Source organism: Periplaneta americana, chromosome 6 (assembly GCF_040183065.1).
Source record: "Periplaneta americana isolate PAMFEO1 chromosome 6, P.americana_PAMFEO1_priV1, whole genome shotgun sequence".
Lineage (NCBI taxonomy): Eukaryota > Metazoa > Arthropoda > Insecta > Blattodea > Blattidae > Periplaneta > Periplaneta americana.
Genome location: NC_091122.1, coordinates 16,760,003 through 16,787,500, shown reverse-complemented (window position 1 = coordinate 16,787,500; position 27,498 = coordinate 16,760,003). Strand labels below are relative to the sequence as shown.

The following is a 27,498-nucleotide window of genomic DNA, read 5'->3' as shown; positions in this document are numbered from 1 at the left end:
TAAATATGAGCCATGTGAAGAAAAATAGATAAGTATATCATAATCCCCTTATGAAACACTGGAATATACGAGAAAATGGAAGTTTATTATTAAGATTAACATTGCTACATTTTTTAATTTCAAATATATGAGACCGAAAATCACAAATTACCATAAAGCACATCAAAATACACAAATAAAACCATAAACGATATTAAAATGTTAACACAGTCTCATTCATGTTACAAATTCTGTTTTTTTTCTCTCACTCTCATGTTCTTCCTGTGCATCTAGATTCTAGATTATTACTGTCCGCAAACAGAGTTTGGTGATATATTCATCCTACTTTCCTCAGAAATAAACTGCATTAAATTTTGCAAGTCCTTTTGCTTTCTTTTTTCAATGGCAATGCTGAATTGTACTTCAGTTGACTGGGGAATGATGCATCTCTATTGGGTTTCTGGAAGTTAATCGACTCGATATTGTGCCTTTAATAGTCTTACTTACATGGATTTCATAGATTTTTGTGACATTCTGAATACCGTATCGTATCACTTTATTCAGCTGGTTGAGCGATAGTGTTGCCACCTACCGGGAAATTAAGCTTGGAATGCAAAAACTCTCTTATTCCATGGAGTAAGTGGAGTTCTGACTTCCACGAGTTTTAAAACAGCCCCCAGAATGCAGATGAATGTCGATATTAGCGTATTCTTGCCTTCCACGCATGCGGGACAAACTAAAAAGCATCATTATCCCTGTCTCATTATTGTAAGGATATTTGGTATCTATACTAATAATAAATCTGTAGCCGAAATTTTTCTGGTAAATTTCGATTTTCCAAAAATAATTGGTCCTAACATATAATTAACCACCCTGAAACAGAAAATCGCTTTTTTGAAATTTTTGTTTGTATGACTGTCTGTCTGTATGTATGTTTGTTACCTTTTCACGCGATAATGGATGAACGAATTTCGATGAAAATTGGAATATAAATTAAGTTCGTTGTAACTTAGATTTTAGGCGATATGGTATTCAAAATACATTATTTAAAAGGGGGGTTATAAGGTGGCCTGAATTAAATAAATCGAAATATCTCGCTTATTATTGATTTTTGTGAAAAATGTTACATAACAAAAGTTTCTTTAAAAATAATTTGCGATAAGTTTTATTCCTTCAAAAATTTTGATAGGACTGATATTTAATGAGGTAAATGAGTTTTAAAATTAAAATAACTGCCATCTAAGGCCGTGTATTGAATTAAAAAACAAATGACTTCGTCTATAAGGGGCCTTGGACAGCAACAATCGAAAGCTATGAAAGATAGCCTACAGAGAATGTTTCTGTGTTTGTATGAAGTAATATCGGAAGCTAAATTAACCGATTTGTATAATTAATTATTATTTCACCATTGGAAAGTGTAGTTTCCCTAGATGGACATAATGCTATAATGTTATTACAGTAACTTCTAATATGTAATGTAATGTAATGTAATATTATATAATATAATTTAAGTTATTTGAAGGGTTCAGAACCATAGTGGGCCAAGCGGCATTTACTGAATACGTAGAAAACAAGGGTTAAAATTAAGCTATTACCATAATACATATAACAAGTAAAATAAAATATATACATTTAATTTAAATGATGTCAATCTTCATTAAACTATGGTTGCATGTAATAAAAATTAAGAAACATGTTAAAGGAATTGTCACTGCACCAAATGAGTGTCTCTGGACCAAAATGATCGCATTTTAATTATTTGGATGCAATTTGAATTAAGTAACATATTAAACGATTTATCCTTCTATCAAACAGGAATGTTCCCTGGATCAAATGTCCTATTTTAATTATATAATTACTTTATATTTATTTCTAACGGGTGCAGCGGAGCGCACGGGTACGGCTAGTTTGAAATAAAGTTTGATATTATTTTATTTGTCTTCATACTCCTCGCGGATCCATCTCCTTAACTATTTCATACTCGTTTCCTCATCCAATCAGACTTAGTCTCGAGACGACAATTCAGAAATTGTGTAGGTCTATTTGTTAGTGAGTGTGAATTTGCGAACACAGTAATTTTTTAAGAGTGACTTTGAAATGTTCAGGAATGAAGACAAATGAACAATATCAGTAGCGAAAGGCGAGAAATTATGGTCAACGTAAGTCTAATCAAAGTCTATGGTGAAGAATGCATTCTCAGATAATTTGTATTCCCTGTCACATGAACCTCACAGGCTGATGAAATATGCGGGTGAGTCAACTACGGTATTGCATATGAAAAATGAGTGTTGCTAAGGTGACGTACAGTTTCTATGTTTTGCGTGTTTCGAAACAATCGAGTTACATTATCACACTGAGAATGACATTACCGTTTATAGTTTGTTTGTAGATCTTCTTATTAAAAGCTCAATTAAGGACATCCTACAACTTCCTGGAGATATTCCAGACAATATATTGTATTCCGACAAAAATTTAAATGCGCACGTTGGGAAGCCTACTTGCAACACGTCAACTCTTGGATGAAGTATATGTGTAATAATATGTACATAAACAACACTAGATGTCTAATGGAGGAAGCTAAACATTATTTGAACAACCTTCAAATCGATGAAACTGAACACCTAACTTGTACGAGAGGAGTAATAGGCCTAAACACCAGAAAAATTAGGACCGAATTACGCCAGCGAGAGTACAACGCAGGGTGCAACTTACCTCAAAAGGGAAAAGGCGTTATTCTGTACAGTGAATTCACTCCCTCTAACAAATGGATAACTAAGCCCGATGGAATGACTAGCGGTGAATGGAAGGAGGCTATCAAGATGACTGCCAACGTAAGCGCTGTAAGAGCCATACCCGGTAGGTCTCAGGACAACCACTGCAGGCGATGCCTCAGTGAGATAGAAACCCTTGGACATGTCCTGGGAGCCTGCCCTTATGGCGAAACATTGCGTATACATAGGCACCATGCAATTAGAACTAAATTGGCCGATGCCCTTAGAAAACTAAAATACACCGTCTATGAAGAAGTCCACGGAACCGCCGACAATGGCAGTAACAGACGAATTGACATAATCGCCATTAGCGAATCCCTGTCTCAGGGTATGATAATCGACCCCACCATCAGGTTTGAAACGTACAAAGGACAGCCCGAAGACGTATATGAGGAGAAACGAGCAATCTACGTTTCAACCATCCCGTATTATAAAGATAAATACCAACTTCACGATATCAGTGTTACGGGATTGATGTTTGGAGCAAGAGGAACGATACCCAACTTCTCTTCTCAATTCTGTAAGACCCTAGGACTGCACAAATCTTTTCTGAATGAACTGGCCCTCCTCATAATTAGAGAGTCAGTCAAACTTTTACGGAACCACGTATATGGACTCTAATTCAGTGTATGAAAAAAATTGACGCACCATTATCATTTTTCTTTTTCATTCTTAGCTTTCATTGATTCTTTACTTGAATTTTTTTTTCTTCTGTAAACTACCATTGTTTGTGTATTTGTTTGCCTTTTTCTTACTCTTTTAGCTCTCATCTTTTATTTGTTCTTGCATTGTTTTGTATGCTTTGTCTAATGGCAGCCTCTAATTTGAGGAAGCTTTGATAAATAAATATTCAATTGTCCACAACATAGTCTTATTTTTTTTATTCACTCTTCCTATCTGCACTATATTTTTATTATTGTTCTGTATCTATACGTAGTCTCTGTATGTTCAGGAAGATTTTTAAATAAATGAATGAAGACATGAATGAATGGATGAATGAATTAATTAATTAAAACAAGAGTGAATAAATAAATAAATAAATAAATAAATAAATAAATAAATAAATAAATAAATAAATAGTTACTTATGGCTTTCATTGCCGCCCTCACATAAGCCCGCCATCGGTCCCTATCCTGAGCAAGATTAATCCAGTCTCTACCATCATATCCCACCTCCCTCAAATCCATTTTAATATTATCCTCTCATCTACGTCCCGACCTCCCCAAAGGTATTTTTCCTTCCGGCCTCCCAACAAACACTGCATTTATGGATTCGCCCATATGTTCTACATGCCCTGCCCATCTCAAACGTCTGGATTTAATGTTCCTAATTGTGTCAGGTGAAGAATACAATGCGTGCAATTCTGTGTTGTGTAACTTTCTCCATTCTCCTGTAACTTCATCCATCTTAACTCCAAATTTTTCCTAAGTACCTTATTCTCAAACACCCTTAACCTCTGTTCCTCTCTCAAAGTGAGAGTCCAAGTTTCACAACCATACAGAACAACCGGTAATATACAGTAGCTGTTTTATAAATTCTAACTTTCAGATTTTTTGACAGCAGACTGGATGATAAAAGCTTCTCAACCAAATAATAACAGGCAACTTTGCTGTGATCGTGCCAGAGAATCAGTCCAATTGCGAGGCTTATTTGAAGGATTCGTAACATGAAAGTAACCATAGTCTGTTTTCCTTCACATCGCGGAATTACAAAATATTTGACCTCGCTCGTCAAAGTATGTAAGTTAAGGACATGAAAAAAACGGCATGACTTCAGTGTTATCTCTGATAACACAAAACATCCAGGATAGGAATATAGCCTTGTTTTAGAAACATATAAAATACATATTTGGATTTATGCAGTAGCGAATTGGGCTTATCTGAACACAAAACGCTATCTTTTCTGACTTCCGTTACAGATTACCACGAAAAGATCTCTCAGGAATAAGAAGCACTGATAATACCGGTAGGCCTACTACTGAAAGAAAGAGCTCTGTTTATTTTATCTGTGAGCCAATACCCACTCTATACAATATACAGGGTGGGTCAAAAGTCACTTTCCCAAATATCCGTTCTTAGGTTTCATACTTGTACACGTATACAGATGTCATAACGTGAATAAACGAATAGCTGGTGTAGTAAGTGGTGGGTTGACAACCATGGCCGTGCGTCAACTGTTTTTCCGATGTCATGTCTTGTTATTGTTGTTTTGTTTTCTTGTGTTGGGTTATGTCTCTAAATATAAGGAAGTGTTTGGAGAAAGCGACTTTTAACCCACCCTGTATATGTGTAAACTTTGTACAAGTTCAATGAAAGGCCGCTCAATCGAAAATAGGCCTACTGCAAGAATATTATTGGCTCTCAACGAGATGATCGTGAGTTAACTGAAGGCTAGAGTTTGTCCTCCTCCTTGCATGTAGCTCAGTTGCCTGGAGTAACCCAACAGAGCAGGGGCTTATTTCACGAAAGTACAGATTATAAATGTACAAATTTACAGGAAGAAAATCCTGTAGCTACAAACTACAATAAAATGTGTTTCAAAAAACTTTCGAAAATATTCCTGTAGGCCTAATTGTAACAGCGATTTATAAAATGTACGCCATGAGTGATTCAGGTCAATAGACTTTGGTTTATGTAAGATAAGTCATACTTTTCCAAAAGTCATTGCTGAAGCTATATCAATGAAATATTCATTACCATGAATGCAAAACAGATTAGAATGTCCCATCCGCACAAGGAGTAAACTGATAAGCCCCAGAGGTCCGGAGCTAAAGTCCTTCCAAATTTAATGTTGGAAACCTGTACTATCCCCAAGTCTTCAACCCAGACTATTTTTAACTATTGAAGAAATTGGGGGGAGTAGGAAAGTGTCGGTGAAATGAGAAAGGAAAATGGAAGTACATCGAGGAAAATCGTTTGTCCACTACAAATTCCATCACGATGTATGTATGTATGTATGTATGTATGTATGTATGTATGTATGTATGTATGTATGTGTGTATGTGTGTATGTGTGTATGTATGTATGTATGTATGTATGTATGTGTGTATGTATAAGCCATCGGCGTGGCTCAGTCGGTTAAAGCGCTTGCCTGCCGGTCTGAAGTTGCGCTTGGGTTCGGGTTCGATTCCCACTTGGGCTGATTACCTGATTGGGTTTTTTCCGAGGTTTTCCCCAACCGTAAGGTGAATGCCAGGTAATCTACGGCGAATCCTCGGCCTCATCTCGCCAAATACCATCTCGCTATCACCAATCTCATCGATGTTAAATAACCTCGTACAGCGTCGTTAAATAACCAACTTAAAAAATGTACGTACGTATGTATGTATGTATGTATGTATGTATGTATGTATGTATGTATGTACTCGTAGTTCCTAAATGTTGAAAATGTATGAGAGCGTAGCCCATACGTAGCCTACAGCGAATTTAATAGGAATTTCATATCTTGCGTCAGGGTTATGAAATCGTGCCTCGGAGTGAAATCAATTATTACATTTCATTGGAATTCGGCAGCAATCATCAATACTACCGTGAATTTCGTGGCATTGCCTCTAACTGTTATCGAATTGCAATTTCGTAGCAGAAAGACACATTTCCATCCATTCACTTGGTTGAAAGAGTGTGTAAAAATGGCCAACTTTCTACAAACACTGATAATTAAGGTATGATAAAATACAGGGTCGTTTTGTTTGCGCTCATATCTTAACAATTTTTTTCTGCCTCCGTTTTAGCTAAAATAAAAAATTTACACGATTATGAAGCTTCCCCGGGAAAATTGGATGCAAGAAGTAGCCGCCATTGTTTGACTTCAACAATTAGCAAATGAACAAAAGACGAGCTTGGAGCGAAAATAAATTGTTATGAGATAAAATAATAATAATAATAATAATAATAATAATAATAATAATAATAATAATAATAATGTATTTACCTTTCTATTAAAGAACGGCAGCAATAATGAAAAACCCAAGACCTTATATAGTTATAAATAAATTCAACAACTTCAAAAATCACTTCACAACCACAAATTTCTATTTTCGTTTAGAAATTCCTTACACGGCACAGACACAAACACACGAATCACGACGTACACGACTCAGAAACAAACGAAGACCGATATTCCTCGTTGTCATGACAATGCGAAACGTGTAGTCATTTGTGTCTCGGTGCTGTAAACACATAGAAAATTATTTTTCTAGAGGTAGATTCCACACTGCTGGGAACAGTTTTCTTATCCACTTCGGTAATATTGCGACACGATAAGGACTTGGAAACTGATAGCGGGTATCGACGAGTGAGTTTTTATCTCTTAAATATCAGACGACACCTCCGCATAGTTGTTAGCCAGTGATATGCAGGAAAGTCACTTCGCGCGACGTTCGACGCGAACTGCTCGAGTCGGTTATATTGCTCGTCCACACCGCCAGTTCGTCACTATCTACGTAACTCGACGTACCCAGGTGGTGGAGGTAACCGTGTCCTTTATCTTCCCGGAAGCGTGACTGCAAACCCTCCTCTATTGTGGACTGCGGAAGAGTCTCTTTTATATAATAAGCTGAGATTATACTGTATTTTAACATGAAACGTTTACGAGCTCGACAAGCGAGAAATCTGGCCACACTTTCTCAGAACTTGATGAAGTCAATGATTACAGTAGGCCTTTAATAGCTGAAATTGTTTTTAAAACAAAGTAGTTTTGAATCAAGCCAGCCGTGATAAAACATTAAAGGCTAGTAAATTAATGTGACATCATAATGAATTCGTTTTTTGGTGTCAGTTTAAAAGATTAAGAAAAAAATAAACTTGATTTAATTTAACAAAAAAAAAAAAATATTATTCATGCACAAATGGGGTTATTAATAAATGCGGGGAGTATAAAGGCAAAAATTGTTAAGTAGCTGAAATTATTATGTTTTTTAAACAAGTAGTTTGGAATCAAGCCAGCCGTGATAAAACATTAAAGGCTAGTAAATTAATGTGACGTCATAATGAATTCGTTTTTTGCTGTCAGTTTAAAAGATTAAGAAAACGATAAACATGATTTAATTTAACAAAAAAGTATTATTCACACACAAATGGGGTGATTAGTAAATGCGGGGAGTGTAAAAATAAAAAGCCGTGATAAAACATTAAAGGCTAGTAAATTAATGTGACATCATAATGAATTCGTTTTTTTGGTGTCAAACACCCTTAACCTATGTTCCTCTCTCAAAGTGAGAGTCCAAGTTTTACAACCATACAGAACAACCGGTAATATAACTGTTTTATAAATTCTAACTTTCAGATTTTTTGACAGCAGACTAGATGACAAAAGCTTCTCAACCGAATAATAACACGCATTTCCCATATTTGTTCTGCGTTTAATTTCTTCCCGAGTGTCATTTATATTTGTTACTGTTGCTTCAAGATATTTGAATTTTTCCACCTCTTCGAAGTATAAATCTCCAGTTTTTATATTGAAAACAAATACCTACATAAAATAATTTAATATTCACCGAAATTCGATTTCTCGATTATATACAAAAAACATATCAGTACTATACAGTGTGTTTCAAAATAACTATACCTCATTTTCAGACGTGATCGAGGGCATTAATTATACATTTTTTCTTAATAAAGTATGTCTGCATATGCTTATATGTTTATTTTCTAACAACTTTCGGCTGCAATAGTTGAAAGAGAGAAGCGATTTTATCAAGAAGTTTTACAGCAGAAATAGAGCTACACAGAAAGATCAGACCTATCGATAAAATCAGCATATATTTTATATCACAGTAAAACATTAGTAATTCCTGCAGAAAATTTAACAACTCTTGGTAAAGTTCGTTGGGTTACTTACAGTAGTAGTTAGCTCTCAGCATGAAAGAGATTTCGTTACCATGGGCAACCCGAGGTGACGTGTGTAAAGGCTTTCTTGATCGTACTTGTACTTACCTGCAAAGATAAATATGACAGAATTAAAATTTTGTTTATATAAAGGAAGGCAGTATAAAAGAGTGTGAATTAGATTTCTTATGGTTCACAATACTAAAAGAGATATGAAAAAAAAGTTGAATATTTAAAAAAATTTTACTGCTGTAAGCTGTACCTAACCCCTTAAGGGAACACTTAAGTGAATTTTAAAACTTCTACAATTTTCGTCCAAAATTTATGAATTTTAAACTACATAAACACGCCCACAATATTATCATCTGTACAAAATTTGGTGCCATAAGGGCTAATAGATTTGAAATTATATTTTTTTAAATATATTTTATATTGACATCACTAGAAAGGCTCCTTGCGACAAAGTTTTCGAAATGTTTAGTTCATATTGGGTAAAAAGCTTGAAAATAATCATGAGAACATAAATTAACTAGTGGCTTGTGCAGCAAATGCTGCAGACTAAGTTCATTAGACGTTCAAATAAACATTTTTTAGATTTATTTTCAATGAAGAATACCAGACATTCGAAAAGTTATTTGCTTCCATAACAATGAAAGATACTCTCTCGAGCCAATACTGAAGAGAACCACGCATATGAATATCTACACCACACCGCTATTAAATGTATGAAAAAGACCCAACCCCACTTGATTAATAACTATAAAAATATTTGATTTTTAATAATATTATCTTACGTAAGTTTTATAGCTTTCAGTAACATATACTGTATATACTATATAGCCGCCACTCAGTAAAATATAGAAATCAAAATCTAATTTAAGTTATTCTCTACATTTACTTATATAACCCCAAAACATTTCACTTTCATATCATCAATGTAGCATTAATATGTATAATTAATGAAAAATAGTCACATCATGGCATTATCTACAATAATATATTTCATTTCTAATGGTAATAATGTCATCAAACCTCCTCAAGTTTTGTAGTTTTTAATATCCAATACACAGCTGTGCCCAGAAAATTACACACCACAGAATCGAACCTGTAAATTATTTTTAGTATGTTAAGCTTTTAATAACCAATTTAATTTGAGCTCTAAATATGTCGGCATTTTTGCAGATCATGGCCTTCGTGTAATATTGTTTACTGTAGTGTGTGTTTTGTTTTATTCTGAAATACAATTAGCTAGTTCTCAAAACTGACGACAGATGGATTTTGGAAAATAGGAAAATTATGTTGAAAAATTGACATTTCACTAAAAACTACTATTTTTCTGAAAAACTTTAAGTTCCGAGCTTCAAAATAAGAGGTAATTTATTAAAATCCGTTCAGCCGTTTTCCCGTAATTTCCATTACCAATTCAAATTATGTATATATATATACTGTATATATATAGATGCGCTTTTTGAGCTCAATCTAAATAGAGAGTCACAATAAATTTGTAAATGGATTTTAATACCTTTTGACCAATATTTCACCATAGTGTCCCAGTAACTAACAAATGCATTTCGGTTGGCATAGACGCAATTCCAGTAAGAGTCAATGCTATAATTTTTGCTACAATTTTTTTGAGTGTTGGGCAGAAAAACTTTCCAAGATAAAACTGAAATATTTCATTGATACAACTGCAAAGACGAGGGAGTGAGGCAGACTAGAAAATACTTCAGAGTTTGTACGAAAGAGGCAAAACATTATCACAAAGAAGAAGAAGAAAATTTGATATAGTTCGTTTATATCTGTTCCTTTTCCTCTTTCAATCTGATGCCTCTTCTGTTTTGTTTTCTGTATAAATTGTTTGTTTAATTTTCGCCCGCTTGGAAAACTTCAGCTATGAAAACATTGGACGGCGGAAAAAAGTTGTGAATACATAACGAAGAAGTGAGGGAGGGACTTAAACACTGTGCATACTTAATGAGGACCGGGAAGCCGGCGTATCTGGGAGAGGTGGCATCTGCCTTGGTTTCAGCACGCAAAAGCCGGAAATTAGTGCGTTCGCTAATTAAAATGAAAATAAACAGTGCTATGCAAATGGCACGGTCGTTGACAGCAATAGAAGAACAGTCTTACTAATAAACCGTGTATAGTTTTTATACGAGACTTATGCAGAGTTGAGACAGAAAACGTTACTAATAAACCGTGAATAAGCTATGGACTTATAAACAGGCTGTAACTATACAATGGGAATTGCTTTGCAGTAGCTATATACACGAAACCCCTTGTTTAAGCGTTTTATATAGCGAAAAAATGGCCGCCCCTCTAACAGCTGTTCGTATCGACTGTCATTTTATGATGATGGTTACCTTGTAACCACAGAAGAACAAACCAAAGATCATAGAATTATTAGAATAATATTGCTGTAGCTTGTACTCTTTGACCAAAATGTAGTGTGGTAATCGATTAGAGCCAGTTGTACTATCGATATTTAACACGCCACACTACAGCGCTCTACCGGATGCAGTAGAGAACCTCAGATATTCTATTACCTTTCGTAACGAAGTAATGACGAAACTATTACGTAGCTGTGTAACAGTTATACTGTTATACACGACGTATGTAGTGATTATTAGTAAGGAATTTACACGCGACTTATAAACGAGCTACTCATTGTATAAGTATAAGACAGTTAAACGTCTGTATATAGAGTTTTTATTAGTAAGACCGGAAGTGTATAAAATCGGGTTGCAGATTAATGCAAGTAAAATCAAACGGATGACACAAATAAGAAATAAACATAATATATACAACCCTCCTAATCTGACGATAAACATGTTTGAAGAAACTGAGAAGTTTCAATACCTTGGAACAGTAATGACAAGTAACAATAACGAATTAATTGAAGTACAGAGTCGAATCACTGCAGCCAATAAGGCCTATTTTGCATTAAGCGCAATATTGAAATCTAACTGTGTGCACAAGTAAACAAAACTTAAACAGTCTTACTAACAAAAACTCTATATACAGACGTTTAACTGTCTTATACTTATACAATGAGTAGCTCGTTTATAAGTCGTGTGTAAATTCCTTACTAATAATCACTACATACGTCGTGTATAACAGTATAACTGTTATACAGCTATGTCATAGTTTCGTCATTACTTCGTTACGAAAGGTAATAGAATATCTGAGGTTCTCTACTGCATCCGGTAGAGCGCTCTAGTGTTGCGTCTTAAATATCGATAGTACAGCTGGCTCTAATCGATTACCACACTACATTTCGGTCAAAGAGTACAAGCTACAGCAATATTATTCTAGTAATTCTATGATCTTTGGTTTGTTCTTCTGTGGTTACATGGTAAACATCATCATAAAATGACAGTCGATACGAACAGCTGTTAAAGGGGCGGCCATTTTTTCCCTATATACAACGCTTAAACAAGTGGTTTCGTGTATGTAACTACTGCAAAGCAATTCCCATTGTATAGTTACAGCCTGTTTATACGTCCATAGCTTATTCACGGTTTATTAGTAACGTTTTCTGTCTCAACTCTGCATAAGTCTCGTATAAAAACTATACACGGTTTATTAGTAAGACTGAAAGTATATAAAACAATTATTATAAGTATTCTCTGTTATGCAAGCGAAACTTGGACATTATCTAAGGAGACAGAAGCTAAACTAGGTATATTTGAACGCAAAATACTCAGAAGAATTTTTGGACCGGTGGATGCAAGAAAATATTCAGTGGAGAATACGTTATAATAACGAGCTATATAAATTATATAGAAGTTTCGATATTGTTACTTTCATCAAATTAAGGAGGCTTGAATGGGCCGGACATGTCTATCGGATGGAAGGGAATAGAATACCAAAGAAGATCTCAGAAGGGAAAATACATGGTAAAAGACCAATTGGAGGACCCAAAAATAGATGGATAGATGCGGTAACGATCGATTCTCAGGACTATCTCGGAACAACTGCCTGGAGGAGATTAGCACAGGACAGGGACAGTTGGAGGAAGAAAATTGAGGAGGCTAAGGCTCGACTTTGGGCTGTGATGCCATCGTAGTAGTAGTAGTAGTAGTAGTAGTAGTAGTAGTAGTAGTAGTAGTAGTAGTAGTAGTAGTAGAAGTAGTAATAGTAGCCTATGTAAATGACACACTCTTCCTAACTACACAATGGAATAGCGAAATTGTTCCCAGCACCATTTGTGAATATCGAGAATTTACGCTGTCTAGTCAAAAGCTTAATTTAAGAGATAAAATATTAGCCTTCGCGGTGATGTAAGACCTATACCATTAGCCTGTCACGCAGGCGATCCATAGTTGAAGTCCTCTTTTTTATATATACAGGGTGATCCGTTTGGGTATGGATAAAATAAAAACACCGTAAAACATTTACTACTAAACTTATTTGTTGAAACTTTGTGCATACAATACTGAAAGATGAGAAATTCCTCAGAGCTCAACATGACCCCCATTTCGCACCCTGCACAACTCATAACGGTGATGCAATTCAGCCCATGTCCGTTGTAACATGAGAGGGGTGATTTGTTGAAAAGCTTGAGTGATTTTTACTCTCAGATCGTCAACGTTCCTGGGTTTATGTGAATAGACAATGTCTTTAACAAAACCCCACACGAAGAAATCAGGAGGGGTTAGATCTGGAGAGTTTGGAGGCCAAGCCAAGAGATAGCTGCTTCTTGTACCCCTCTTATGTTACAACGGACATGGGCTGAATTGCATCACCGTTATGATTTGTGCAGAGTGTGCAATGGGGGTCATGTTGAGCTCTGAGGAATCTCCCATTTTTCAGTGTTTCAAAGTTTCAACAAATAAAGGTCAGAGGTAAATGTTTTACGGTGTTTTTATTTTATCCATACCCAAACGAATCACCCTGTATTATTGCTCATCCGCATTAGCATTTAGGAAATAATAAATTATTTATTAAATTTTAATTTTTATATTACAACACAATAAATTCAATGAAAAACAATGCCATGGCAATCCATGGACTTGAATACACAGCAGAACCGTCTATAAAACAGACAAATAGCGAACGGTTGCGGAAATGCACTCCATGAGAAGAACCACTGGTCACACAATGTTACATAAAACAGAAATGAAGACCTCTTAGAGGAACTGGATCAACGCCCCGCGCTGAACCTACCGATAGCTACCTCAGAAACGGATAGATCACGTACAACTGCTGGTTAGACCCTAACGGGTGGTAGAATGCATACCAAGAGAAAGAAGATCCCACCTGAAGATTGCTGAATGAGAACAAGACTGAGATAGTACCGGACATATGAAGGGTTCAGAGCCATAATGGGCCAAGCGCCATTTATTAAAAACGGAGAGAGCAAGAATAAAAGTTAAGTGAATGCCATACTTTAATGAAGATTGACATATCATTTAGTTTGAATGTGTATACTTTATATTACTTGCTATATGTTTCCATTGAATTATGGTAATAACTTCATTTTAACCCTTGTTTTCTACGGTTTCAGTAAATGGCGCTTGGCCCACTATGGTTCTGAACCCTTCATATATTATATTAAACCGAGCGAGGTGGCTCATGCACGGGATTCGCATTCGGGAGGTCCGCGATTCAAATCTTCGAACCGTCCAATCTAACTGTGGTTTTTCCGAGGTTTTTCCACTTTTAGCCGCTCAATACCACTACCCACTATCACTACTACTGTATTATATTATATTTGCTTGATAATTTTTTTTTTAATATCCTGGACTTTAATTAAAAATTCCCCAGTCTAAATAACTATTTATTTCAAATAAATTTAATTTAAATAAAAAATGAGGGGGAAGATCAAAATCAGTGTTAATTGCAATTCAGGTTTCACTCCCTCACTCCATCCCCTTTGAAATTTCAAACGGTATTTCTATATATGATACTTAAAATTGAAATAGTATTCAATTGTTTATACTCGTACATCTCACTCATTTGTTCTCTTATCTTTTGTTTTCTATCGTCGCTTGGCAACCTGGGTCATCGATGAGGAGGATCTCCATCAAAGCATCATGACAGCAGCTCAAACAATTCGTAATATTCCAGGAATGTTGGAAAGAAGTGCTCCTCTGTGAGCTTTGTTTGCAGGTGAATGGAAGATACTTAGAACAACGTTGTAATTTTAAAAACAATAACGTTCTAGTGTTTTCATTGTCAATTTTTACTAAGACGATTTGATCATGTCTGATAAAAAAATTTCCATGACCTCCCTAACAGCTCCTCCCAGTTTGTGTATTGAATTCTGAAACACACTGTAGAATTTATTAAGTTTATAACACATTTAATGTCCTGCATTTTAGCGACTCCATCACTTGTAAATGTCACTTGTTGCTTATAGTTTCAATACACAAATATGGATGTAACGGAAATGAAGTCTCTGGCTTTATAACACCCGGAGTTACACAATATTAGACTTTTATGGTGTAATCAATTGTTACAATTTTTACGTGGAACGTCAATGTTCGAGATGAAAACAAGAAAAATTTATTTGTAACGTTTTTACATGAAAAGTTTATTCTGAGTCACTCGTGGTACCATGGAAAGAAAACATGGTAGATGTTGTTGTTGTTTTCTAATGTCAGGCGTTTGACAATAAAGTCATTTGACCTCTTGCACTCCAATATTTTTCAAAGATATTATCATGGCCAGCCACTGAAGTACAGATTTTGAGGTGTTCCGAATCCATTTCTTGGTTTGAGTTGCACAATGGGCAGTTAGGGGACTGATATATTCCAATTCTATGCAGGTCCTTGGCCAAACAATCGTGGCCTGTTGCCAATCTAAATGCAGCTACAGACGATTTTCGTGGTAAATCGGGAATTAACTGTGGATTATGAACATGGTATATGTATACATGTAGTACAAATTATGACTTATGTATGCACATGAGTATGAATTAAAATACACTACAGTATTAAATGAAAATGAAATAGTATTGCATTTTATTGTTGTAATTCAAGTATAAACATTTCACGCAATCACTGAGATTTCTTTAATCTCTTGCCAAATTTTTTAAACAGCGTTATGTCGTTTAGGTGTTAACTTCTCTCTGAAGGGACCTATGATCGATTTCAGGCCTGTTTCAGTAAAAGTATCGATCTATAAGGTTTCAAGTGAGAGGGGGGTGTAATTTAGATTATTTTCAGTAACAACTCGCATTTATTTTGTTGTGAAAAAAATGATTTAGTATTCTCTTATTTATATGTTGATCAATTTCAGTGATCTGCAGCGCTTGGAAGCACCCTTGAATTTGAATTCCATGTGAAATTTACGAGTTGTTTTCTCGCACATTGTTTTCAGTACATTTCGTCATGTAGATGCCCTTATAAAATGTTGATACTAGATACATGAAATTTTAACTGCATGTTCTATATACTGCAGCTAACGAAAAATATGCATTTTTTATAAACTTTCGAAATTGAATAAATGAAGCATATTTCGTGAACACCGAAAGTTTAAATTTTGAAATTTCATATTAAAAAAAAATCTCTCCGTTTATAGATATAGATTTAAAATTCTAAAACTTAGTTCTTTTTTAATTATATCAGGGATGTCGTGAAAAAAAAAGAATCTTGCATGACATTTAAATTTTGTAAGAGAAGATAGATTTTTGAAATTATGCAATTTTTTTTAATTCGAATAACTCAAAACTCATTTATCTGATCATAATGAAACTTACGTGCCAGAATGCAAGAAAACGTATAGGAAAGGGATAAAATGTACAAAATGTAGGAAATAGAAATGCCACCCATCGCTCTCTCAAAGCAGAATTAAGAAATTCACTCAAGGTAATAGAAAAATACGACTTAGTCATCATAAAAATACTTGGAGGTCCCATGGAGGGACAGCCCCGGCGTTTCTGAAAATTTTGGCAATGAGAAAAAATTCTGTCTCCACCAGTGGATGAATATTGAAATTGAGAGTTACTGTTGAATGACGGAGGGAAATGGAAGAATTCTAATGAAAATTCTCAAGGACCTTGGCTTTGTCCACCACAAATACGAATTTGCAATTCCCTGGACTTGAACCCGCGCCCACAGTCATCTTAAGCCATTATTCTGCCAACTACGACATCAAGGCGACAACAAAAATTTTGCATGGAATGTCATTACAAGCGCTAAAAATTTTTATTTACATCAGGGCCTACAGGTGAAAGTAGGTTTCTATTTATAGAAAATTTTTTAGAATTTCAGTATAATCCTGGGCACGACAACCCATAAAGTTGGACTGCATATGGTTTAATTTTTCTTTCATTTGGGAAGCTGTTCAAAGACATAAGATTATTTTGTGCGAGATCGTGCGTATTTACTTGGTTTCCGCACAAAACCAATTCGTGGAAAGTCTAAAATTCCACATTCAGTATTCCAAACCTAACACACATAACAATTTCCCTCTTCTTGCCGCTTAAGTGACATATTGATTTTACTGATTTAGCCTTTTAACATATTATTTTTAGAGACGTTCAATATAGTAATAATTATAAATTGGAAACTTACCACTGTAATTTCACCTAAATTGCACTGTTAATTATTGTTTTTAAATATTTGCAAAAATTAAGTAAACTCTACAACTCCACTAAAGTTACTGCATTCGTGATGCAAGTAACATTAAGGAAGCCGTGAAAAAATCAACAAGATTCCAAGACAGACGTATAGTATAGTATGGAGTATAGTAAACAAAGAAAACATTTTAAAGCAACAATGTTGAAGATAGATATTTTTGTTTTGCAAATTTGCCGTCATTGAACAGAAACCAAGATGGAGATTTCATTGCAACTAATTAGAAATTCCTCTTTCAGGTATGTAATAAACGATCTTCGCACAAAATAATGTACGATATACGAGCGGTATGATTTCTTTCAATTCTCGGAAATTAAAAAGCTCAACTACGTTTCCCTTTTTCAAACTTTTCCTCGAACATGAAAACTTCAACATACCGCTCTTGTAACGCATATTACTATATTATGAATATGATAAACAAACTGAATTGTTCCGAAACGTGTAAAACGTGCAAAGTAGGCAGTGTGTTTTCATGGTCCTCGTTTATTATTTAATTTTTTAATGCCACTGACTGTACAAAGATCTAAAGTTTATCTCCAATTGTGAAATTTATCTGATAACGGATCTTGTAAAGCCTAGTAATTGTCTGAGTAAGCTCAACCATTGATAAAACTAAACTCAACAGAGGAAAAAGTTTGTGTTTCGTCAGAGTTCCATGTGGACAGATGGAGATAAAATAAAAATAACAAATAAAGCATCACGTTTGTATCAAGTGAATTACAATACGTGATATGTAGACTACAAACATCACCTTGGCAACCACATTCCCCTGTCTGCAATTTGTCTTAGCTACGTGACCATGGCAATGAAAACAACTGAAGTTCCACTCACCGCGTTCTAGAAGGAAATAGTCGTTGTTCAGCTTCTTTTGGAATTCGATACAAACAACGATATCAACCACAAGACATTCTCTATGTTCCTTGTAAGTGTTGCTTCCTCAATTACCAGACTTGGGGAAGGGTGAGTCAAAAATATCTGTAGCGGTAATTATTGATAGGAGGTTAGCGATATGACCGACTTCTATTCTGAAAATGACCTTATTCAGTGGCGTGAATTCAACAATTTTTTCGATTGAATTGTACGCCACTGAATTCATAAATGTTAGTTTTTTTTCTTATGGAAATGATAAGGGGAGAAATTAATGTAAATGCATGGAAAGGAATAGATAACAAAAACAAGACAGTGTAGAACTTCAGGGTACTTAACAGCAATCAGAGCTGTGCACACAAAATTATCAGCTATATTATATGAAGCAGAAGTCAATATTTTGGCTCTTCGTATACCAGAGTATTCAATGGACGGGCAACATTTTGAGGGTTCTACAAATAAACAATGGTACACTGAAGACTTCATTATGACATATATGTTCAGATATGCAACGTGTTTCGTTCAAAATTTCTACATTTTAATCGATTATTGCAAAGAAAGTATGAGAAATTAATAATAGTGAAAAGAAAACTCAAGTAATTTCAGTTGGTCATGACATGACCACACTTTTTTACGTTTCTACGACGTTTCTATATTATGAAATGTTTAAATTAAATTATGATTTCAGCAGATAATTAAAATTTATTTCTGTTAAAATAACACGAGAAAAGCTTCGCTCGTGGATTTATCTGCAAATCTCAGACCTCTTGTGACATTACTATAGAAAAATTACTGATAAATGTACACAGGAAACGCACCCGTTGGAACAAAAATTAAGATGTGGCTGAAGAAATTTCTAATGACTGGTAATATTATGAAAGTGTCTGGTGTGCACATTGTGGTAGATGAGCCAGAAGGCTTAACTCCATCAGATTAAATAAATAAACAAACAAAAACAAACAAATAAACTAAATAAATAAACAAAAAATAAATAAATAAACAAGAAATAAATAAACAAAAAATAAATAAATAAACAAGAAATAAATAAACAAAAAACAAATACATAAACAAGAAATAAATAAACAAAATGATAAATAAATAAACAAGAAATAAATAAACAAAAAATAAATAAATAAACAAGAAATAAATAAACAAAAAATAAATAATTGACAAGAAAATAAATAAATAAACAATAAATAAATAAACAAAAAATAAATAATTGACAAGAAAATAAATAAAGAAACAAGAAAATAAATAAATAAACAAAATAAACCAGAAATAAATAAACAATAAATAAATAAACAAGAAATAAATAAAAAAATAAATAAACAAGACATAAATAAACAAAAATAAATAAATAAACAAGAAATAAATAAACAATAAATAAATAAACAAAAAATAAAAACACAAAATAAATAAATAAACAAAAAATAAATGAACAAAAAATGATAAACAAAAAATTGATAAATAAACAAAAAATAGACAAATAAATACACAATAAATAAACAATAAATAAATAAATAATATAATAAATAAAAAAGTAAATAAATAAACAAAAAAGTAAATAAATAAACAAAAAAGTAAATAAATAAACAAAAAGTAAATAAATGAACAATAAATAAATAAATATATAAATAAACAAAAATAATAAATAAACAAAAATAAATAAATAAGCAAAAATAAATAAATAAACAAAAAATAGATAAACAAAAATAAATAAATACATTAACAAAAAATTAATAAATAAACAAAATAAAAAATAAATAAACAAAAAAATTAATAAATAAACAAAAATAAATAAATAAACAAAAAATAAATAAACAAAATAAATAAATAAACAAGAAATAAATAAATAAACCAGAAATAAATAAATAAACAAGAAATAAATAAATAAACAAGAAATAAATAAATAAACAAGAAATAAATAAATAAACAAAAAATAGATAAATAAACAAAAAATAGATAAATAAACAAAAAAATAGATAAAGAAACAAAAAATAAATAAACAAAAAATAAATAAATAAAAAATACGGTAAATAAATAAATAAATAAATAAACAAAAAATAAGGAAACAAAAAGAAATAAGTAAACAAAGAACAAATAAATAAGTAAATAAATAAATAAGTAAATAAATACATATTTTGTTTGCTATACGTATGGCCAGAAACTCGTCATATGAGCGGCAGAGGCCAGAAAAGTTTTGTTTAGTGTTGTTCCTATGGCACTGTGATATTCTCGAATGTGCTTCTGTTACGGAGAATGGATTTGGTTGTAACTGCTACATACCTCACGTGAAGCGGTAAAGGTGGCTACATCCAATGCAATTCAATCTAATAAGTTACCAGAGAAATGGTCGACAAATTTTGCCTGGTGCTCTGTATTAGATGCAAAGTTCTGTTACGTATTTTACGTAAGTACTGTAAATCTGCGATACGGTTCTACAAGCACTATTTTCATCCCAGAGGAAGCCATGTTAAGGATTTTATCACCCTTTAAAATCCAGCGCTCTGGGACTATATATAACAACAAGAACAAATTCCTTTAATGATGGAGTGAAAAGACACACAGCTTTGATTACGAGCATTTGATACTTTTATGCAGTTACGAGTTCATCTATGTCGTTAGCTCACACTTAATCCTCATTAAAGAAAGAAGTGATATAAAATCGCGTATAACTATCGAGAAAGTCAATCTTTTCTCTCACAAATACATTCTTTAGAATAAAGGACGGATGCTTCCAAGATTTCCATCACAGGACGAGCTTCAATCCTCGACAGAACAAAGTCTTAGTCATTGTTGACTTTAGTAGCAGACGAGATCACCGGAGGACAGTAACCTCGCCACTTCTTCTGTTACAACCAGTTACTACAAGTCTCTAGTTCAACCCTCGCTCGGAACCTGTACAACTTTACCAGAATTTGCTATGAATTGTTCTTTTTTTCCTTGGATGTACGGTTATATGAACTAGAGACCTCAAATATTCCAGCAATGTAACAATTATGCTATCGCCATTCTGCGCATGTCTCCACCAACTACACATCCTTTCATGACAAGTATGCTCTAAACGTCAGAGAGCAATAATGAAATACCTTAAGACTTAATTATTTCAGATACAAGCAAGTTTTCCAATTTGATTCAAATATCTAAAAACAGCTTCACAAACGTTCCACAAACTCTCCATTCATCATCTCTGGTCGTCAATCCATCCATGAAGATCCATGTATTCATCTATCTACACTATTGCGATCCATCAAGGTATGGCAACCATCTAAAACATCTGTTGTGATCAATCTATGACGATCCATTCATAAATCCATAATGGCCATACATCCATCTATCTGTAGCGATTCATTCACCTATGGCGAACCATCCATCCATTTATCTACGGCAATCCAAACATCCATTCATATACGACGATTCAATAGTCCAACTACGGCAATACATCCATCCATATATCTACGGTGACGCATCTATTCATTCATCTACGGCGATCCTTCCATCCATTTATCTACAGCGATCCATCCATCCATTTATCTACGGCGATCATTCCATTCATTCATCTACTGCGATCCATCCATCCATTTATCTACGACGATCCATCCATCCATTTATCTACGGCAATCCAATCCTCCATTTATCTATGGCGATCCAAATATCCATTCATATACGACGATTCAATAGTCCATCTACGGCAATCCATCCATCCATATATCTACGGTGATCCATCTATTCATTCATCTACGGCGATCCATCCATCCATTTATCTACGGCGATCCATCCATCCATTTATCTACGGCGATCCATCCATCCATTCATCTACGGCGACCCATCTATCCATTCATCTACGGTGATCATTCCATTCATTCATCTACTGCGATCCATCCATCTATTTATCTACGGCGATCCATCCATCCATTTATCTACGACGATCCATCCATCCATTTATCTACGGCGACCCATCCACCCGTTTATCTACGGCGATCCATCCATCCATTCATCTACGGCGATCATTCCATTCATTCATCTACGGCGATCCATCCATCCATTTATATACGGCGATCCATCCATCCATCCATTTATCCATGGCGATCCATCCATTTATCTACGGCGATCCATCCATCCATCTACGGCGATCATTCCATTCATTCATATACGGCGATCCATCCATCCATCCATCCACCTTCGGCGATCCATTCATCCATCCATTCATCTACTACGATCCATCAATCCATCTACGGCGATCCAACCATCTATTCATCTACGGTAATCCATCCATCCATTTATCTAAGGCGATCCATCCAGCCATTCATCTACGGCGGGCGATCCATCCATCCATCCATCCATGGCAATCCATCCATCTACGGCGATCTATCCATCCATTCATCAACAGCGATCCATCCGTTCATCTACGGTGAGCCATCCATTCATCCAATAATCCATGGCTATCCATCTATCCATCAGGAACATTTTATACCCATACGAGGTGGGCCATATGAAGTGTTACAAGATACTTTATCTTAAATGGACCAATAAAATTAAATGCTGATTTTTCAGATCTCATTAGAGGAGAGGGCATTTCAGACTGCGTAATGGACTCATGGATGGCATTCTTCTGGGCTCCACTCATAGACCACGGAAGGCAGTTCTGATATTTTGAATGGATTATTGTAATTCCTCTTTTTTCATTCGGTTATTTTACGACGCTGTATCGACATCTAGGTTATTTAGAGTGTGTATGAAATGAAGGTGATAATGCCGGTGAAATGAGTCCGGGGTCCAGCACCGAAAGTTACCCAGCATTTGCTCGTATTGGGTTGAGGGAAAACCCCGAAAAAACCTCAACCAGGTAACTTGCCGCGACCGGGATTCGAACTCGGGCCACCTGGTTTCGCGGCCAGACGCGCTGACCGTTACTCCACAGATGTGGACTGTAATTCCTCTTCTTCTATCTTTTTTATATTCTTGATCTCCTCAACAGATCGGGCTACTTTTGTTTGTAATACACTTTTTCTAAAGAGAAGTCTTAAGAAAAGACAGCTCGTTTGAAAATAGTACAGACCCTGAGAAAAAATCCAACTGCGACCTTGTCCACATGAGAATCCCGACCGCCTACGTGACAGTGTGGAACTTTATACCACGCAGCCACCGCAGGGGTTTAACACAGGCTTAATACTCCCTGCGAACCAGAGAAAGAAACTTTGGAAAGGAGGAAACAGCAACATTCTGATAACCATCCGTTTTCAAATACAGAGTGATTTATATAGAACTGACACATTTCTTTCTTCAATTATTCCGTTGGAAATTCATTCAATGACCCAATTTTAGCACCAAATTAAGCAGAATGTTCTGGAGTTTCGATTCCTTGTCACTAGATTCGCAGATGTTTATGTTTTATTCCTATTGTTGGCAGCACTGACCCAATTTTAGCACCAAATTAAGCAGAATGTTCTGGAGTTTCGATTCCTTGTCACTAGATGCGCAGATGTTTATGTTTTATTCCTATTGTTGGCAGCTGTTTTCGACATTTTGTGTCAACGTGAAAATGCAGTACACATTAAATCAACGACTCTTCCTTGTGAAGCAATACTGGATTACGAATTCAATTACAGCTACTCAAAGGGCATACCAGAGAGAATTTGGTGTTCGCAATCCTCTCAAAAGAAACACAATACTGGGACTGGTAAACAAATTGGAAACAACTGGATCTCTGGTGAGTGAAAAGGGCAAGCTTCGTTCATCTAGGCTTCCCACGGTTGTTGTTGACGTCAAAGCACGACTGGAGCAGTCACCCAAAAAATCATTAAGACGTTTGTCTTTGAGTTTGTTGAGCAACTGGACGGTGTAGAGCTGAGTCAAGGATATTTTCAGCAAGATGGCGCTACATGCCATACATCAAATGAATCCATGGAACTACAGTAATTGCAAGTTTCTTTGACGACCGAATAATTTCCAGGAACCTGTGGCCACCGAGATCTCCGGATTTGACAACGCCGGACTTCTTTCTATGGGGTTACTTAATCTCCCAAAATTCCTCTACATTTTAGGTATAATAAGTTGTCGCTAGCACAATTCATTTTGAAACAATTAATGAAAGAAATGTGTCAGTTCTATATAAATCACTCTGTAGATATCTTGCAAATAGGTTAATATTACCAGTGGTAGAATTTCAGTAGCAGTAATAGTGATAGTAGTAGTAATAGTAACAGAACAAAAGATGTAGTAAACCAGCTGGAATGAGTGGAGCAGCGGTTCTCAACATTTTTAAAGGCGCGACTTTTGTTTGTGCCTCCCACTATCGTACCGGTTCTTAACCCTATCCTAAAAATACGAATTCCTGTATAATCGAAAACAATAATTTTACTTAAAACCTGTAGATACTACCCAACTTCTAATGTAATGAGTTAAGGCCAGAATAAATGAATAAATCAATAAATTAATGAATCAATAAATGAATGAATCAATAAATGAATGAATGAATGAATAAATGAACAAATGAATGAATAAATGAATAAACGAATAAACAAACAAACAAATAAATAAAATAAAATAAATAAATAACTAAATGAATAAATACATAACTAAATAAATAAAATAACTAACTATATAAATAACTAAATAACCAAATGACTAACTAAACAAACAAAGGAACAACAAACAAACAAATAAATACATAAATATATAATAGTACATTATGCAACGAGCCTATAATGATAGTAATTAAGAATCGAGTATGGATATTTATTAAACGAGCGCAAGCGAGTTTCATAATTTTCATACGAGCTTCTTAATTACCATTATAGGCGAGTTTCATACGACTTTTTATGCTCGACCATATTTCTAACTTGAAATTACCGGTATTCAGATGTATACGAGTACATTTTATTTGTATCTGACAAGATCGGAAGTGACCTTGTTCTAGGTCATGAATTGTGAGATGTGCGCAGACGCGAAAGTATTGATTTTTTTCCGAGGAACAATAATGTCATTGACCTTGACGTAGTCCCGTTAAACTTGATAATATTATAATATTATAACTTTGATTATTGAATTCGACATTGAAAAACGAGATGACAAATTAATTTATTAGAATATTATTTACAATTAACGCTAATTATTATAGTAATAGAACATAACCTTCTGCGACAGTATTGGATTTCCAGCCTCCGTGACTTTTCGCTAATTGTCTTTCGATTGCATATCCGAGAATAATCGATGCTTGCGGTTTTATAACGGTACAAAGCTGACTTGTCATTGGCTGAACACATGTAAGCTGAGTTATCATTGGCTGAAGACCTGTACTTTAATGAGTAGGTGTACTTTAATGACATGCATTAAAGGACTGCTACCAGATGTATAATTAGTACATTTCGGCATGGTCGAGCATAAATATATATATATATATATATATATATATATATATATATATATATATATAAATACATAAATGCATAAATACACATATAGGCTACACACAAATAAATAAATAAATACATACATACATAAATAAATACATACATACATAAATAAATAAATACATGAATAAATAAATACATAAATACATAAATAAATAAATAAATAAAGACATAAATACATACATACATAAATATACGCATACATAAATACACACATACATAAATACACACAAACACAAACAAACAAACAATAAATAAATAAATAAACAACTAAATGAATAAATATATAATGAAATAAATGAATAAATAAGTAAGCAAATAAATAATTGAATAAAAGAATAAATGAATAAATAAATAAATACATAGATGAATAAATAAATTTACGTTAATGAGGAGTTTTGTGTTTTATTTTTTAAATAATTTTGCGACCCCGCTAACAGATCTTTACACGTCCCTCAAGAGATCACCACCCACACTTTGGGAACCACTAGACTAGAGTATTCAGACACGAAATATATAATTTATTACTTTTAATATTTTCTCGATTACAGGATACTTTGACCACGTACTGCATCCTCTTCAATTAAGAGTACACTACACTCTAGGAAAGGTCTGCAGTATCTAAGGAAGTGTAACAAGATTTAGTTGGTAAACTTAGAGAGGCGCTTCCTCTTCTTAGCAGCTCTTAACATTACCAGGGCTTAGAGGTCAGAGAGAAAAGAACCCTTCTATCATCTGTAAGGGGTTGTATACAGCACTTCTTTCACACTACCGTGTCTGTTAGTAGCTTGAAACACAGCTCTCCGTCAGTTAAAAGTGTTTTCGCCTTCACAGAATTTTAATAAGCTCTTCTAGAAGTCTTACGTTAATAAAAACTTTAATCCACTCTCCCAACCTTAACATTGCATCATACGTACACGCCCCTAAGATCAAGTACGAGCCAACAATTTATTAAAAGTTCTTTTTTTTTTTTTGACAAAATGTAATGTACAGCGTATAAAACCCACAACAAAGTTTACTTATCTTGAGTTTGCATAATCTCTAATTCACACAAATAAAAATACAGCATTTTCTTTACATCATCTCCATGGAAACGTAAAATGTATCACAGCGTCTCGTATCCTTCTTCTGTTTCTATAATTTCTACGCTTAATGTTTCGAGGTAGTGTAAAGACTAGTTCACAATAAACCGGGAACGAGAACCAGAACGAGAATGGGAAGCGAAGAACGCGAACATGAAGATTTTTTATACATAATAAACCCAGAATAGAAACGGCTTTGAATATCGATATATATATATATATATATATATATATATATATGGGCTGTTTTAGAAATACTTTGACAAACCTTGGGGGCATGTTCCTCACACCAAAACAAGAGAAAGTTCACATAAACATATATCCGAAAGTCCTTAGTTTCTTAGTTATTAAAGAAAGAACATAATGAAACATATGTTAGATATTGTCAGCTTGGTAGCAAGTGTTGCAACTTTAATCAATTCAGAAACTCATAACAATGTTCAAATGATAAATGACTGTAGTAAATAAGTCTCCTTGGCAACAAATAGCCATCTAGGATACAATGGGTGCATCGATAGCATCATTCGATTATCTAACAAAATGAATTATTATCGGTTACAAACTTAAGTTAAGTTGTTGGATCGTACCTCTAAACGCGTTGAACGGAAACTTTCATTGTTATGAGTTTCTGCATTGATTAAAGTTGCAACGCTTGCTACCAAGCTGACAATATCTAACATATGTTTCATTATGTTCTTTCATTAATAACTAAAAAAAACTAAGGATTTTCGGACAGAATTATGTTTATCTGAACGTCTTTCTTGTTCTCGTGTGAGGAACATGGCTCCAAGTTTTGTCAAAGTATTTCTAAAACACCCTGTATAATATATCAACGAAACCAATTTCTCCTGCACAAATTACACCCCTCAGCTAAAAGTATAATTACGCTTAACAATAAGTTTTTTATCCTAAAAATTGTTTTATTATTCTAAAAGTATTGTCTAATCATTCTACAAAATTTCAGCATAAAATTAATT

The 27,498-nt window shown here is 34.2% G+C and overlaps 1 protein-coding gene across 3 annotated transcripts in view; it reads right to left on the bottom strand.

The window, feature by feature from the left end:
- Epac (Exchange protein directly activated by cAMP) overlaps positions 1 to 27,498 on the bottom strand; it is a 643,268-nt gene that overhangs the window by 287,057 nt on the left and 328,713 nt on the right. For 2 of the 3 annotated variants that reach the window (XM_069827611.1, XM_069827612.1), the window contains exon 1: positions 6,681 to 7,152. The exons of the other annotated variant lie outside the window; for it this stretch is intronic. The gene's annotated coding sequence lies outside the window, so the exon portion shown is untranslated. Of the gene's footprint in view, positions 1 to 6,680; positions 7,153 to 27,498 lie in introns of those variants that run through there. 3 annotated transcript variants of the gene reach the window in all.